Source organism: Lathyrus oleraceus, chromosome 1 (genome assembly GCF_024323335.1).
Source record: "Lathyrus oleraceus cultivar Zhongwan6 chromosome 1, CAAS_Psat_ZW6_1.0, whole genome shotgun sequence".
In the NCBI taxonomy this organism is placed as follows: domain Eukaryota; kingdom Viridiplantae; phylum Streptophyta; class Magnoliopsida; order Fabales; family Fabaceae; genus Lathyrus; species Lathyrus oleraceus.
In genome coordinates, this window is record NC_066579.1 from 172,681,627 (window position 1) to 172,693,834 (window position 12,208).

Consider the following 12,208-nt stretch of genomic DNA (forward strand, 5'->3'; position numbering starts at 1 on the left):
TTATAACAGCTGGTTAGATCTCCTTGGAAAATAAGTAAATCAGGTTGTAATCCATGATTGAATGCGCAAACTAATCAGATCTTCAATCATACATAGATTGCCATTAATTGTGCAATCACAAAACACCAGACATTCACACTGAATGTTCTGTGTACAGGATTTCATGACATCGGGTCTGACATCCTGGAAAAATCCTGCATAATTCAATAATTCCTTTTATAACTTCCAGCAGGTACAACCATATCAGATGTCATAACCTTGTGTATGACATCTTGAAACAATCCTGCATGAACATGTCATTCATTTAAGCTTCAGCAGGTACATCCAATATCAGAAGCCATGGCATTGTATATGGCATTCTGAAACAATCCTGCATGAACATGTTCTTGAACTCCAGCAGGTACATAGGATATCTTATGTTAAGACATCACACATAACATCTTGTGAACACTCTGTAGATGTTTTTGATTGACTGCATTTTGTTTTAAAACACTTACTGTACTTTGATGTCTTGACTGATGTCATGACATGCTTGAGGAGTATGCTGCAGGATTAGCTAATACAGGATTTACTGAATGTCAAACTGAATGTTATGACATTCATCCCTGACAGCAAATACTGAATTATAGCCTAGTTAGTTTTTCTGTTATAGTTCAGTATTTAGTTCAGGCTGGTTTTCAGGAAATTAACAGCTGAGCAAGAGAACTAGCATATAGCCTATTGTCTGGATGTCAAACTGAATGTTATGACATACATTCCTGATAGCATATGCTGAAGTGTAGGCTAGTTAGTTTTTCTGTTATGATTAAGTATTTATCTCAGGCTATTTTTCAGGAATCTAACAGCTGAGCTAAAATCCAAGAAACTAACAACTGTGCTATAATTAAGAGGCCTAGCATATAGCCTATTTGTTAGAACCCTAATGTGTGGAAATTAGGTTAACTTGCTTGACCTTAATTTTAGGAAATACAAGTACAAGGCCCAAGTGCTGCATTATAAAAGGATGGCAATCCTACTTTCAGCAACTCAGGGGTTTGAAGTGTGAAGAATTAAATACATCATTGTATTTTCTTGATGTACGTTTTATTGTGTCTTGTATTAGGTTTTACTTGTGAGCCAAGCAACTATCACTTAGATGATTGCATTGGACTAGGGTGTTCATTGAGTTGTAATTGTTGTGTCACTCTAAGCTTGTAAGCGTGAGTGTTGTGTTTCTTGATTAAAGCTTTTAAGCACAATCAAGAGTTGTTTGAAGTATAACTTCACCATTGAGTTTAAACTTATTAAAGGTTGTAATCACTGTGGTGATTGAGGGGGAGTGAGTAGGAACTCAGGTCTTAGTGTAGATTGAAATTGCATTGGGTAGGTCTTAAGTGATAGGATTAAACAGTTGGTTTAAGTCCTGAATTAATACCTCTTATAGTGGATTTCCTTCCTAGCTTGGTAGCCCCCAGACGTAGGTGTGTTTGTCACCGAACTGGGTAAACAATTCTCTGAGTTATTTACTGCCCTTTACATTTACGTTCTGCATCATTCCTGTCTGCACAGAATTGGATGTCATAACATCCAGTGTGACATCGATAGTCTGTTACTAGAATTTCAATTGGCATCAGAGCAGGCACCCTGCCTGTTAATTTCTAGGTGAGATCTAGGGACGTTACTTTCTAGTACCATGGACAAGGATGTAGGATTCTCAAATAGACCACCCATGCTGGATGGTTCTAACTATGATGACTGGAAACCTCGTATGATAGCCTTCTTGAGGTCTCTGGATAGCAAGGTCTGGAGAGCGTTCAACAAAGGATGGGAACATCCAACGAAGACAGGTAAAGATGGAATCATAATGCAAATTCCTGAAGAAGAGTGGGACAAAGAGCAAGAGACATTAGCCCTTGGAAACTCTAAGGCCTTGAATGCACTGTTCAATGGGATAAATAAGAACATCTTCAGACTGGTGCATCATTGTGAGCTGGCTAAAGAAGTTTGGGATACTCTCAAAACAACTCATGAAGGTATATCCAAGGTGAGGATGTCTAAACTCCAGATGCTGACCACTAAGTTTGAAAATCTGAGGATGAAAGAGGATGAGACTATTCATGACTTCCACATGAATATTCTTGAAATTGCCAACACTTCTGGAGGCTTAAGAGAGAAAATGTCTGAAGAAAAACTTGTAAGAAAGATTCTCAGATCATTGCCCAAGAGATTTGCCATGGAGGTTACTGCTATAGAAGAGGCTCAAGATATCTGCAATATGAAGGTTGATGAGCTTATTGGTTCTCTCCAAACTTTTGAAATGGGCTTGTGTGAGAATGCTGAAAAGAAAAACAAGAGCATAACTTTTGTATCAAATACTGAAGAGGATTCAGAAGAAGGAAATATTGGAGGTGATGAAAGCATATCAGAAGCTATATGTAACACCTCAAAATTTGCCCTCCTCTCTTGGGACTAGCTTAGCATATTGCATTTCATATTTAGGGCATTAGTCATTGCATATTGCATATCATGTGGATAAGACAAGTCATTCTCCTAAGTCTTCCTCAGGAGAGAGAGAGGTGAAGAGATTCAAGCTTGAAGGTCTCATAAATTGATCACTAGCCATCTGAGGGTTTGTGCTTCAATTAGGGTTTCTTGGTCCTTCAAGGAGGTTGAGCATTATCTTGTTTGCAAGGATATGTCACCATCATCATGGTTATGTCATCCTAAAGGGGTTCATTGTGCCTGATCATGTTCTTTAGGATTAGGGTTTTGACCTCTGGTCAACCCTAATCAATGGCATTCTCCCAACCAGGGATTCTCAAGGAGATGAGGTCTTTATTGAGATGGATATCCTCATATTGATTTTATTGAGCTTGTACAAGCTAGGGTTCATTTTGGAGCCATTTCCTCAAGTGGTTGAGGCTCAGGCTGATCAGAGCACTTCTAAGTCATCTGTCAACCAAAAAGTCAACAGAAAGTCAACAGAAGGCTATGAGGTGGAGAAATGAGTTTCAACATCTCATTCATGTTCAAAGGGGGTTCATTTGTCATGTCAAATTCATATCTTGAAGATTTTGAGGTCAGATCAAAACTTTCCAAAAAAGGAAAGTGACCTATAATTGAAAGTTTCCCAAAATGGAAAGGTTTTGGTTCAAATTCAACTTGATTTTTCATCATCAAGGAAGTTTCCAATGAAATTTTGTCCAACATGAAAGTTGAAGATCTCTCTCTCCCATTTCCAAAAAGCCCAAGATCATGAATTTATGATGAATGGTTGAGGAGATATGATCAAATCATTGTCAAGTGTGCATGGGACTTCAAAAGGGCTTAACTTTTGACTCATAACTCCAAATTGAGTGCTCCTTTTTGCTAAATTCTTCTCATGACATGAACTTTCCAAATCATTCATCACATTGCATGAAATTTGAACACATGATCATATGCACATTCATGAAGATTTTGGAGGGAAATTTATAAATTCAAAATTGGTGCATCATGGGAACAAATCACCATTGCCATTGTGTTAATTGGAAGTTTTTAAGTGGAATTGATCAGCCATGTAGCACTGTTCACGTGGGATTGCTCCATGCACCATGCAAAATGTCATTTTTGGTCATACACCTTGTTTTTGCTAATCACAATTAACCAAGCTTAATTAAGTTTTTCAGCATGATTAGGAGATCATATAAATACCAAAGCATAACAGAATTTGGAGATTTTTCACCATTTCTAGATCTAGAACTTTTTCCCTCCATTTTTTTCTCTCAATCATAATTCAAATTTTCTCCACATAACCTTGCTATATTCTTCCATATTCTTGTTCTCTGGTGTGGATTTAGTATAGATCAAGCATTGGATCATCAAATTTGGACCAGAATCATGCATGTGAAGCTCAAGAACACATCAATGACAAGTGCAAATTGAGCTAGATCCAAGCATCTCCAAGCCTCAATTCATTCACAAGACTTCATAACAAGAGTAAAGGAGTGGATTCACACGCTTTTGAGGCCTTGAACTCACTGTTTCGATCACTGCCATTCCAGGTTGGTCCAATTTCGAATCTCATAATTCATGATTTTATGTGCATAGAATTGTAGAGTTTTTCATGCTGGTTACACTGATATAAAATTTGTTAAAAACGGATGAATATTGCATGAGATATGTGAGTTTAAAGTTTGTAGATCTAGAATGTTTTTGCTCGAATCTCTTAATCCATGGCTTGTTTAGCTTAATTATTGATTGATCTATGATGTACGTTGCATGAGCTTTAATTTGATGTAATTTTTTCATGTTTTTGGAAAATTTCGTGTTGAGCGTTGTTGTTGCTCCGCCGTCTCCACGAAGGAGACGGTTGTTTCCTCCTAGCCGCCGCCGTCAAGTTATGGATGAGGTTGGCGCTAGGGTTTTGCCACATATACGTCCACATGCACGCTTACATAGCAAAACGTTTGGTCCAAATTTGTTTGACTGCATCCGCATAAGCCTGGACTGCAACTGTAGCGCCACGTCGTTTAATGAAGCTTTGCGTTTTGGACGCACCTCCTTCGATTCCTGGCTAAGGCAAATTGTTATTCGGCGCATTTCATTTAAATTGTAACCTACTTCGATTCCTGGCGCCTCCATTTTTCAAATTAATTTCAGAATGTTACATTTCCCTCCATTTTCCATGTGTGTGATCATGTTCATGTCAAATATTTTTTGTAACTTTGAAAATTCATAATAAATTGAAAAATGATCCAAATAATCCCTGGTTTTTTGCTACATGATCATGTCATTGTCTTCTATTTTTTGATGCAAATTTCTGGAATTGTGCCTGGCTGGATTTTGAATTGTGTTAGACTATGTAAACATGTATACGTTTGTGACATTGCCTTGTTCTTTCCATTGTGAAATGCTTGATATTGATCCAAATGCCATGAAATTTTGCATGATGATTCTTAACATGTTGATTGACATTTTAGGCTTGGTTTGGTATTTTTCTCATGTTCCATCCCTGTTTTATGTACATGTTAATATGGTGTGACAATGCATGTCACACAATTGGATGTCCTATTTGATCATTTTCATTTCCATATCAATTGATCTATTCTGTTTACAATTTTTGGTATGCTATTTGTGTTTGATGTGTTGAATGCTCATGAAAATTTCTAGAATTGTTTGAGCCATTTCTGATTTAATGTGCATTTTCTCATCTTGTGTGTCCAATTGATGATCATGTTGTGTGCATTTCCTTGTCTAGGTTGAATGATGACATTGCTTGATGATTTTGATTTGGTCCTTTTTAGGACATGTTCATGATTGATTAAGGATTATTCATGTTGATTTTTAGCTTCTGTTTTGAATTTCTTCTTCACTTTTGACCCTAGGCTTTGCCCTAGGGATTTGTACTCACATTTGAGTTGTGAATTTCAGGTTCAAGTATGCATCTCCATGATTGATGTTGCTTCTTCATTTGAGCTTGTCCATTTGTTATTGTTTGCTAACATTTGTTTGTTTTGTAGGCTTTGATGATAATTCATTTGAGTGTTTGCCTTATGGCTTACTCATTGTGTATATTGGACTTGTCTGTCTGTTGAGATCTATTGACTGTTGTCTGTTTGTCTGAATGTAAATATTGACTGTTTTAGCTTTTCTTACAGGTACTTTAGCCGCTTTAACTCATTATTTGAGTTGTTTTGCTTGGCTTGTGGTTGGCATACCACTTAGGTAACTTCCTTAACTTCATGTAGTTTGGAAGACCTGTCATGTTATTTTGGCAGGCACCTGTCTGAAGCCCTCCTTAAGAGGCAATGTTTGTGGTTGTTTATCTTTGTGCCTTGTACATTTAAAGACCTCATAAGTGAAGAGGCATTGGAAGATAAAAGGGATGTGCAATCCATCCCCTGCTACTCAGTTGTGTCATTCATCTTGCTCACACCCTGTGTTGATGCGCTTTGAATAAAAACCCAAAATCTTGTTGTGTCAAGTCATGTGGAATAGAGACCCACATTCTGGACTCCCACACATTCTTTGATTCAAGCTCACCCAGGCCTGGGTTAAGAGCTTTGAGGCATAACCCTCATCTCCATTTCATCTGCTCACCCTAACTCTCAATGTTAGAGGTTAAGAGTCTGACTACCCATTTCAGTATCTGGCTTGTTTGTCAAGGTCGATATGACCCCTTGACTAAAGCCCAACCTTGCTTGAGCCCCCTTGGTTGTGTATAGTGTGTGCTGACTGCTTTTGATGTTTATCTGTTTTGCTTTTCATCTCCTTTCTATAGGAGTCGTATGATCAACTTTCGAGGAAGTTGAATGTACGTAGGGATAGACTTGAGTTGACTCACTGCCTGTGTGAGTCAAGCTCTTGTTAGAAACCTCAACCTAGGACTATTGTGGATTACATGATAACTATTAGGCTCGAGTCAGTCTCCCTTTTAGTTTGTCATTTCCCAGTCTCTGGTTAGGATAGAAGTTTCCCCCCTGTTAAGGGGAACTAAGTTGCCCTGATCCTCATACCAGATGAGGTACGTTGGCAGGAGATCGTGCGAGATCTCTCCGGGCACCCTTTTTGTTTTTCAACCTTTTCTTTTTGTGTGTGTTTGCTTGACAGTTATTAGTCTCGAGTTCCAGACTCCCTATTAGCTTGTCTGTTTGTTAACCGCTGGTGTGTGGGTGTGGAGTCTGATGTAAGTCCAGCGATTGGCATTCGGTTTCCTGTTTGGGTGTTTGTTCGTGTGGAGTCTGACGTAAGTCCAGCGATTGGCAGTCGGTTTCCTGTGGGTGTTTGTGTGTTTGGAGTCTGATGTAAGTCCAGCCATTGGCATTCGGTTTCCTGTTTGTTTATTTTGTGAGGAGTTGGATGTAAGTCCATTGATTGGCACTCCATTTCCTGTTGTGTGTTTCTTCTGACGTCTCAGCGTCTTTGTGTTATATTTTGTTTCGGCGTGCGTTAGCCGAACTACACTAGCTCTGATTCTCATTCCAGATGAGATACGTAGGCATAGGATGCGATATCCTATCGAGCCGTTTCCCATACCCCCGAACTACGTCGACTCTGATGTTTGTGTCTGACAAACTACGTAGGACCAGGATACGATATCCTGCCGAGTCCGCTTCTTCCGTCTTTCACCTGTGTTTGATTTCACAGTGTGTGCATTCTTTTTAGCAGTTATTTAGCAACCTTATTCTATTCTTCTGAGCGTGGATCCCGTCGAGTACGACGGACGTGAGGGGGTGCTAATACCTTCCCCTTGCGTAATCGACTCCCGATCCTTACGTCTCCGGTCATAAGACCATTTCCTTTCCAGGTTTACTTTGAGCGTTTCCTTTCCATCCTTTGGGATAAATAACGCACGGTGGCGGCTCTGTTTGTTTGTTTTTCCCGCCGGTTGTTTTTCGCGGATGCGACAGCTGGCGACTCTGCTGGGGAAATAATTGTTGACCTCTTGCTGGTCCATCTTCCCTGAGCGATTCATTCCTAGCACTCTCTAGGGTAGTTTAGGTTGCTTGTGCTGCTCTATTTATTGCATTTATGATTATTATTTTGTATTATTTGCATATATGTTTGCATGCATCATACTATCATTGTGATGAATCTGTACAGGTTGGTTCCTCTGATTTGGGGTGGGTGTTCTGAGTGGGGCTAAAACCCAGGCCCGAGTATACACCTAGGATTAATGTGGTCTCATGTTGCCTCTTATGTTAGGTCAACATGTTTTTGGCGACGTGACATACCACAAGCCGGACGAGGTTCTTTTGAGAGAGCTATTCCTTTGTGGAGTATCCACTTTGGTTGAGTTACCTCATCTAAGAGGGTGACTTCGGTGACCGTTCTTTCCCGGATCTTTGGTTTAGACGATTTTATGAGAGCTGCAGCGGCACACCCGAAAGGGCAAACCCGTTGAGTATCTTTGCCCGATTGTCGAGATCATTATCCGCCTTAGGATGACCTGATTAGAATTCACCTGTGAGGGGAGGGTTGATTCTTACAGATGCATGTTCTGATGGTGACTTTGATGGTGACTAATGGTTCAGTTATTGATCAGAGTTCTATTTATAAGTCAGATTTATGGATTTATTTCTGAGACGTCGGAGTTCTGTCCGTGGTATTTATCAGTGGGGATCCGTTTATTTCAGGATTCCCTGGGTTGGTGCAGATGATTTTGTGGTTATCAGTTCAGTGATTTCCCAGTGATGATGGTGATATATCCTTCAGTTCCGTTTATTTCGGAACTCCCGAGTTGGATTTGTGGTTATTCAGTACCTCAGATGGTTGTGATCAGTTCAGAGACCGTAACTCAGTGCAATGGATGTTCAGATGACTTGGAGGATGGCTCAGTGCATTGCATTCATGCATCCGCATCATTCACATTTTTCATTTATCCGCATCTAACACATGTTTATCCATATGCAGGGGACATTCTTGATCGAGATCCTGGTTGAGAGACTTCTTTGTTCCAGACATGAGGACCGGTTTGAAAGACGATGTCGTCTACAGTTTCTTCGATCCAGAGATTGGTGTGCTGAGAGATATGATAACATTGATTACACCTGACCATGTGGGGATGTTTCGTGAGGCATACGGTGGTATTCTGAAGGTGGTTTTCAGGCTTACAGATACAGATAGGAGTGCCATCCATACTCTTCTCCAGTTTTATGACCCGGGCTTGAGATGCTTTGTTTTCCCGGATTACTTGTTGGGACCTTTGATGGAGGACTATGCCAGCATTCTGGGTATTCAGATCAGGGACCAGATTCTATTTTATGTCACTAAGGAAGAACCTGATGCTGTTGAGATTTCTCGTGCTCTTTATTTGAGCCCAGAGGTGACTAAGGGGGGTTTGAAGGAGAAGGGAAAGTTGCCTGGTTTTCATCTGAGTTTCCTGGAGGCTAAAGCCAAGGAGCATGCTGTTTTGGGTGATTGGAAGGCTGTCTGTGCTTTGATTGCTGTAAGCATTTATGGAATCATCCTGTTCCCTAATCAGAAGAACTTTGTGGATATTAATGCCATTCGGGTATTCGTTCAGAGGAATCCTATTCCTACCCTAGTTGGAGATGTCTATTACTCGGTCCATAATCGGAACGAGAAGCGGCGTGGGGGATTGATCCGATGTTGTGCTCAGTTGTTGTACAAATGGTTCATGGGGTATTTGCCTTCCAGAGGTGCCTTTGTCTTTCTTGATCCTACTGTCAAATGGTCAATCAGGTTGATGGGTTTGCGAGCCAAGGACATAGCTTGGACTCACAATGGTATGGCTGGACAAGACTTCATTTACAGTTGTGGGAGCTTTCCCAATGTGCCTCTCATAGGAGTTCAAGGTTGTCTTAATTACAACCCGACGCTTCTTAGGAGACAAATGGGGTATGCCATGGAGGTTCCTCCTCTCGAGCGAGAGATTTAGGAGTCTTTCTACTTCCCGGCTGAGGGTAATCCGACACGGTTGAGGCAAGTGTCTGATGAGTGGCGTGGCATTCAGAGGAAAGGCAAGGTTCCTTTTGGTAAGGTCAATAGCAGATATTTTCCTCCATTTGATGATTGGCTTAGGAAGAGGATTGAGTTCACACATTTACCATTTCCTGGGGGTGATCCTTGGTGTCCATTGATTAAGGGGCCATGTTCTTCTGTCAGCATGGAAGAGTTCCTTGAGATGAAGAAAGCCAGAGATCAGCTGCAAGCAGAGAAGACTGAATTGGAGATGAGTGTTGCTAGGATTCAGATGGCTAATCAGGAAATCAAAGGGAGAATAGAAGATCAGGATAAGAGACATGCTCTGGAGGTGAAGCGCTTTGAGGTAGACACCGCTTATTATCGGAAGATCAGCCGAGCGTTAGAGTCGTCTACAAAGGAGAATGACATTACCAAGGAAAAGTTGGCTAGAGCTTTGAGGGAAATTGAAGATGAGAAGAGGAGGAAGATCCTTGAGAAGAATCAGAGAGATGCCCGAGCTAAAGTCCTTGCCATAGAATGGAAAGCTGAGAAAGCGAAGATTATTGCTGAGAGAGATCACTATCTTGCTGAGAGGGATCATTATTTCAGACAGATGAAGATTCACCAGAAGGAGATAGGAAGATTGCAGCAGGAGAACACTGAGCTCAGGTTCGCCGTGAAGTTTACCAGGATGGTTGATGATGTAGAGCCCTCTGTGGGACCTCCTTCGGTGTAGACTTTTGTTATCATATGTTGGATTGCCGTCAGGCCTGTTGACGGAATTCACTTGCTTGTATTTTATTTCTGATTCTGGAGAATTGTATTTGATTTGTATCAGCCTGATGTATGACTCTTGCACGTGTAGTGCACTTTTGATATACAGTGGTTATTATCATTCAATGATTGATCTTCAAGCTTTATTTGCTTCTCTCTGCACACTCATGTCACACACACATGGTTGGGTGATATCTTTGCTAAATCATAATTCTCTGCTTGGATTGGCAAAATCAGACGATTGATGTCAGAATGTTGCTGTCAAATTATTATTTGTCTCGATGAAACCAGGATTGAAAGACAGAGTGTTCCTCATATGGATAGATATTGCATTCATGCATTAATCATAATAACTTGTCTTCTATTTTGCAGGTGTCGGTTTCTAACATGCTTGATTGTTTCAGGAATCATTGCTCGCGCACGTAGAATCATTCCTTTGCACGCATCACGTCCGCACCGATACCCTACTAGACGCAACACATCCAGGCTGATGGATCTACCCAACGCAGATATTCTCGAGCTGAAGGAGAAAATGAGTGAACTGATCAATGTCATGCAAGGGTTCGCCGTGGGACAAAAAGCCCTTGCTGATAAAGTGGAGAAGCTCGAGCGGGCTTCAGCTGCCAACAATGGTAATAATTAGGAAGGGGTGTCCAACAATGGCCTTGGGGGTTCTAGGGATGGAGGAGATCTCAGAAAGAAAACTACTGCTGGTGTAGTGATAAATAATGGAGGTGGTTTCGGTGTTGCCACAGGCGGTGGACCAGGTCCGATGGGTAACAATCTGAAGGATAGCCTGTTTCCTCCTTTCTTCGGGGCTGAGGAGGATAGAGAGGAAGACAAAGAAGCGGATCAGTTCTCCATGTTGAATGAACAGTTAGGGCAATACGGTGTTCAACCACCAAACAGAGAGATTCAGGTGCTGGCAGAGAAAATCAGGGCTCTTGAAAGTTATGCTACTCCGGGGGTTGTTAACATGTCGAACATGGGGATGGTTGAGGGGATTGTGATCCCACAAAAGTTTAAGGCGCCTGCGTTTGACAAGTACAATGGGAGTTCTTGCCCGGAAACTCACCTCCAGGCATTCGTTCGAAAGATTTCTGCTTATACAATGGACCAGAAGCTTTAGATGTACTTCTTCCAAGACAGTTTGTCTGGAGGATCCCTGGAATGGTACACCAAGTTGAAGTCTTCTGACATCAAGAGCTGGCAGGATCTTGGTGATGCATTCTTTAAACAATACCAGTTTAATGCTGACATGGCTCCTAGTCGTACTCAGCTGCAGGGTATGTCTCAGAAGCCTAATGAGGGGTTTAAAGAATATGCACAGAGGTGGAGGGAGTTGGATGCCAGAGTTCAACCTCCGCTGGTGGATCGGGAAATGTTTGATCTGTTTATGGGTACCCTTCAGGGGACGTTTGCAGAGAGGATGGTTGGATGCCTAGTTACTAACTTTGCTAACATTGTAGTGGCTGGAGAAAGAATTGAGAGCTGGTTGAAGATGGGGAAGATACAGGGTAGTGCTTCGTCGTCTGGATTGAAGAAGCCCTTTGGGAATGGCCAGAGAAAGATGGAGGGTGATACAAGTGCTGTGTATGCCCAAAGAGGACAGAGTAGGGATCCTTACTACCAGCACACTACTGCGGTAACTATTCCTGCTAATAATCAACAACAGCAACAACAACAACCACAACAACAACGATAGCCATTTCAACAGAGACCGCAGAGGGTCGGGTATCAGGTGCGAGGGCGAATGACTGATCGTCAATTTGATAGGCCACCTGTGACATATTCATTCCTGTTGAAGAAGTTGAAAGACTTGGGGTTGGTTCAGCTGAGAACCTTGGCTCCAGTGAGACCCGATCAGAGGCCTCCCAGTTATGATGAGAACGCCAAGTGCGAATTCCACTCAGGTGGTCCTGGACACAATGTAGAAAATTGTAAAGCTTTTAAGCATGTGGTCCAGGACTTAGTGGATTCTAAAGCTATCAATTTTTCTCCATCTCCAAATGTGAATGCTAATCCCATGCCTGCGCATGGTCAAATG